The following is a 6,311-nucleotide window of genomic DNA, read 5'->3' on the forward strand; positions in this document are numbered from 1 at the left end:
CGACGCTGAAGGTCGAAGTGTGCAGCGGGGTCACCAACGCCCACCAGTGCACTCTGACACAGAACCAATCACAGCTGAACGCTTGCAGGCGTCACAGTTAGAACAAGCTCCTCGAGCTCTGGCAGATCAAACATGGAGGACTGCAGGGAACGATGGAGCTGTTCTGAGAGTAGAGACAAACGTTCTGTAGCTGATTCTCCGAACTGTGAAAAAATACATTCAAAGGGAAGAAAGAGAGACAGAAATGTCCGTAAACCAGCACGAAGGCAGCGAGAGGCAGTGCAGAGCGATGGTCCCTGCTCCGAATCGGAGCCTCTGCTTCGGAGAATGAAAAAGGATAAGAAAGAAACGAGGTTCCTTCGAGGCGTCTTATTTAAAGTGATGAATATTTAACGCGGCGAGCAGCTACAGACCCGTCTCTGCGTCTGCAACATTCATGACGTTTGCTCATAAAAGAACAACACAGCCCTTTAACGAGTTCTTTATCTCCAATTATCAGCAGAATAACAAACGTGTCACAGCGAAGGGTCAGCCATCACAGAGCCAATCATGCGAGGCCTCGTTGTGTCCAGCTGAGAACAGATGTGCTGATGTCACCGAGATGGAGTGAAAGGCTTCGTCTGTGGAAACATCGCAGAACCAACAGCTGCTTCATTTGTGTGACCTTTGAGATTCTGAAGTCACATGAAGTTGTAGGCGTGACCCTGGGTGATGAAACATCAGCCTCAGAGACAGAGTGTTCACACTCAGAGTGAGTGATGCAAAGGAAGTGGAATCCGGGAGAGCGGCGAGAGAACGACGACGAGTGACACTGAAAGGACCTGACAGTCAGTTTCTGCTTCGATGCAGAAGCAGGAAAAACATGAACTTCCTGTGGCTTCACTGATTGGTCCATAGTCTTAATTAAACATGACCTTCATCATGGAGTAGTTCAGACCAATGACATGACTCAATTTCTGACCTTTAACCCCGGAGCGCTGTCTCAGGGACGTCCACAGCACACACACTTCATTCTTTTACAAAATAAGAGACAAAATAAGTGTGAAACAGATGTTTGGGAGACCTCCAGAATAAAAGGCGTGTAATCTGGGTGTAAATCCTCCACGTTGAGCTCTCACTGTTTCCCTCAAGAACCAAATTAAAGTCACTTCAGTCTGTAAGCAGCTTTGAAGAGTGAATCACAAAATACCTTTTCTGTGCTGCGGACCGAAGATCAGCTGCTAAAGCCGGAGATTAACGTCCTGCCGGAGCCTCGGCGGATTTCATCTCATCTGGATGGAACAAAGGTAACGACGGGTCGGCCGAGTGCCGGGCACCGAGGTCAGCACGGACAGCTTCATCGCAGATCAGCTCACAGGAAACCAGAACCTGGTCTGATCCAGAACGACGTCCACAGCAGCCCACTTCAGTAACACAGCTGGAACATCTGCAGGCCTGTCTGAAGACCTCAGCAGCACCATGACAGAGGCTTCCATGTGTCAGCTGTGAGCTCCAGCAACACCTCAAAGTACGCGCCATAATCACCATGAATACCAGCCCTCACATGACCCCCTCACAACCTCCGGACCCTCAGCTGGACCCTCAGAACCAGGCCTCATGAAACACTTAGTTCCAGACCCCGTCTTTGTTTCCTCTGCTGAGGCTGAGGGCCAAACGTCGCTCTGCTCTTTTCATCTGACTGAGATGCTCGCTCAGATTCAGACCAGCATGAAAAATTCATTCTTACTCAAAGCTCTCTTCATTATTTCAGCCTCAGTTCTACGAGCTTCCAGGAAGACTTGGACGGAGGGTCTGTGCGCACTCCATCACAGGCTCCATCTGTGCGTCGCCTCGTTTTAACGATGCAGACCTCAGAGTCAGTGCGAGCTGATAGCAGCAGCACTGCAGACATGAAGATCAGCTGCAGAGCCTCAGATACACGAACGACTGCACGCTTGAACCTGAGCCGAACGTCTGATGGGCTTCCTGAACCTCAGCCGCGCTCGGCTTAAGGGAAATATCCAGTAAAACTCTGGACTGACGGCCCTCAGGCTCCCAGCAGGAACCCTGCTCACAGCAGGTATCAAACATCGAGCGGCTTCCTGTCACCTTTGCACTCGTCGCCTCTGCTGGAACATTTTTCTGCTCGCTAACCTGAGAGTGTGAGGTCAGGCAGTGGTGCTGAGTGTCCCGTTTCTCTTGGTGCCCACAGCCCCGAGGCCCTCAGGTATCACAGTGAAAGGCGAGAGCGAGCGAGAGCGGTGATATCCGAGCACCACAGGAAGTCAGCATTGTTTGTGGAGCGTGGCGAGAAGCAGGGAGGAAGGACGGCAGCTGAGTAAACACGTTCGTCCTCTCACTGCCATAACCAACCATTAGATCTGATGTCAGCGATGATCAGACACACAGACTGTGAGGAACCTTGGAGTCATTTTTGACCAGGACATGTCCTTCGACGCACATATTAAACAAATATGTAAGACTGCTTTCTTCCATTTGTGCAACATCTCTAAAGTTAGAAATATCCTGTCTCAGAGTGACGCTGAAAAACTAGTTCATGCATTTATTACTTCCAGGCTGGACGACTGTAATTCATTATTATCAGGAAGTCCTAAAAACTCCCTGAAAAGCCTTCAGCTGATCCAAAATGCTGCAGCAAGAGTCCTGACAGGGACTAGAAAGAGAGAGCAGATTTCTCCTGTTTTGGCTTCCTGTTAAATCCAGAATTCAAAATCCTGCTCCTCACATACAAGGTCTTAAATAATCAGGCCCCATCTTATCTTAATGACCTTGTAGTACCATATCACCCTATTAGAGCACTTCGCTCTCGCTCTGCAGGCCTACTTGTTGTTCCTAGAGTATTTAAAAGTAGAATGGGAGGCAGAGCCTTCAGTTTTCAGGCCCCTCTTCTGTGGAACCAGCTTCCAGTGTGGATTCAGAGGCTAAAAACCTCTGCTTCCTCAGACTGGACTGATCATGGTGCCTGCATCATGTTGTCTCAGAGTTTCTAATGACTCAATCAGCTGGTTTCAGCTGCACCAATCAGAGAGCAGCGCTATGAGTCCAAGAACACAGACACAGATCAGGAAATGTCAACCATCAGCAGTGTGTTGATGGTCGAGCTCCTCAGCTGGATGTTCGACGTGTGGCCTCAGTCTGTGTCAGACTGGAGCACAGGGAGCAGATCAACAGGAAGTCAGATGGTTTCAGCAGGACAGTGAGAGCCAGCTGTCACATACTCAGAGAGACACGAAGCTCCACAGAGCTGAGGGAGCTTCAGGTTCCTGTTACAGTCACACAGCATCATCTGCAGCTGTCAGCTCTCTGAGTGGCAGATTCAGCATGAAACACTCGTTTTTTAAATCTGTGTCCGACCGAAGAAGCTCCTGACAGAGGACGCTGCGCTCAGAGCACCGCTGAGCGTGGGAAAATTAAACCTTTGTGTGTTTAATCACAGTGCAATCTGCCCGGGCTGCGTGGCAGATTAATCAGCTGGACAGCGAATTAGCAGCGAGCTCTCGTGCTAATTTCATGGGTAATCTGGGTGTTGATGGACGGAGCTGTCAGCGCTCAGAATGACTCTGCTGTCGAGTGTCCGTGCTCCGTGGATTATTCAAGATTATCTTGTAATTCCTCTTTAATCTGCAGCTTGAAGATTGCAGAGTCGCACTCGGCGATAAAGCGAGTAGCGTCTGATGAGATGAAATCCCCACAAACTTTCCGATCAACACGTCCACATGTGGCGCTTTCAAACAGCAGCTTATCGGACCGCTGCCTCCACGCCACCGTCCGGCCTCACGCTTCCAGTCTCCGCATCACAACACTACAGTACCCATGAGCCTCTGCTGCCGGCACCGCTGTTTCATTGTTCCTCAGGAAGTCGCTGTCAGCTGATTCCAGACCAGCTCCCGCTGGGCTTCAGGAATGATCAAAGAAAGCCGATGTTCCTGAAGCGGTAAGTGGTTCTAGCAGAAGCCACTCGCAATGGAAACGATCATTTCTGCTGGTTTTATTCACAGACGATTCTCGTGTCTGCAGCAGGAAGTGAGATTTATTTTGAAAAACAGTCAAACTAATCAGAGTAAAAGCCCCACCGAGCTGTTCAGACGTTAACGGGCGAACAGATGAAGGTTACGCACGCGCGTCGCTGCTGTGGAGTCTCCTGTAAACACACACACAGCTCTCACTGTGTCGCAGTCTGTGTTCGGTAAGAAGAGTCACCTGCTTCACCCGTGACTTCACTTCCTCCACAGCATGATGGGACATGAACCAGCACACTGCCTCATCTTCCTCTGAGGTTCAAGCGGTGTTTGCTCATGGGAACTCCAAACAGGCTGTTTTAAAACTGACCAATCAGAGGACAGAAGAACCTTAGAGCCAAGGCTCCTTAAAGGTGCTTCATACTGTAGAGAGCTCCGGTAATTCAGAGAAACTCGACACTCAGACCTCCCGTGGATGAGTCACAGTGACAGTGGGAGGGAAGACACCCTTCGAACAGGAAGAAACCGACAGCCAATCCAGGCTCAGGGAGGGGCGGCCCTCTGAGAGAGCACACCTGCATGAAGGTGAATACAGCAGACCCTCGGGGTCAGACAAAGGGACGAAGAGGTCATGTGACAGCAGACAGAAGCTGAAACTGAAGCGTTCACATAGCACCCCGCCTCCCCCGCCATCCCCCCGAATCCTTCAGGACTCAGTGATCCTGATCCAATTAGTGGGAGCCCTGCAGCCAGGAGGGGCATCACGGTCCAGCCCCCCACCCCCGCTCAGTAAAATCAGCTGCTAATTAATGCACGCTGGCATCTTCACGCAGCTGTCGGGCTGTGCGGGGACGACAGTGATCCAGATCACATCAGCCCTGCGGCTGGCACTGAGCGCGCTCAGTCCCGCTCCTCCTCACACACACCCGAGGCCTCATTTATCGACCGCTCAGCTGTGCACGCCAAAGCTCCCACGCTCACAGGGACTCTTCATCATCACTGTTGCATTAAACATGTCAGGAGCTGGAGTTTACCTGTGTCCGTCAGCTGATCGAGGTTACTTCCTGTCTCAGGTGCGAGGCTGACGCAGGAAGTGGTGACAGGTTGTTAATGAGCCTGAAAACAACCACAGACTGTACATAAAAGATGGATGAGGTGAGCCGTCAGCTGTTGTGTGAACGTCTGATTGTTCCTTCACCTGTCGACACATTAGAGTCTGTTTCTACTGACAGTGGAAAACGCCAGTCACATGATTCACAGCAGAGGTTTTCAGCGGCTGACCAGAACCAGGCCGGCAGCGACACCGCGTTTCCCACAGCTCAGCAATCAAACCTGTGACCTCTGACCTCACAGATGAGGGCCGAAGCTCAGCGATCTGAGGAGCCTCGCTCTGACCTCTCGTGTTCAGTCTGGGTCTGTGACCCCGGTCTGGACACCGTTCAGAGGTCGGCTCCTGCGTGTTCAAACCCCGCCCTTGTCGTCAGACACAGCAGCATGGCGTCCTGATGTGATCGGTGCTGATGGTGTCAGAGCAGATGAGCGTCAGGACGCGGCTCTGTAATAAGCTGCGGGAATATTCATGACACGCTCGCTCTGCCCGCGGAACTGATGACATATGGCATGCCAACATGCCGAACATCGCCCACCATCAACCATTAGTGGGCGAGTCCTCGAAGGTGACGGCGCCATGCCGACCTCGTTAGAGACACGACAGCCAGAACAGAGTCACTACGTACATTTACACCACAGAAGAAGAGCGTCAGTCCTGAGGCGTTCACTGTCTGCTTTCACATCAGGTTTTTACACTTCCTCCGGCGTGATTAGTTCGCGATCACCAGATCGTCTCAGGTGAAGGTTCACGAGTCAAAACTCAGCCCACCGCCATCGATGTCACGGCCATGTTTCAGGCTTTAAAAGCAAAGATGTGTTTTCACGCCGTTTCTCATCCTGTTCCAGGGCGGGAGCCTCGTCTGGGGTCTGTTCAGGTTGTTTCTGCGGTTCAGAATAAACCCGACTTAAATTTTCTTTAAACCTTTGACGCTCCGCCCCTCAAGGAATTTCCAGGACCAACACCTGGGCCAGGTTTGGGTGTTGATCACATGACCAGAACAGTTTTTACAAGACAATGTTTGGCAGTGATGATGGTGTCATCCAATCAGGAAGCAGTGGCCTCCGCGGCTCTCAAACAGCATGTGTCACATGAGCACAGCGCCTCACTCACGTACGGCGGCTGGTTTTTGGTTTTACTGAATTTAAAAGTGAAGCGTCTCTGCCACCGATCAATCGGATCAATAACGGCGGTTCTGCTAGAGGCTGCGTGACGGTTCAGAAATGACTTCAAATAAATAAACG

This window comes from Rhamphochromis longiceps, linkage group LG16 (assembly GCF_057381845.1).
Source record: "Rhamphochromis longiceps isolate RC_006_pf linkage group LG16, R_longiceps_female_GT1.1, whole genome shotgun sequence".
NCBI classification, from domain to species: Eukaryota; Metazoa; Chordata; class Actinopteri; order Cichliformes; family Cichlidae; genus Rhamphochromis; species Rhamphochromis longiceps.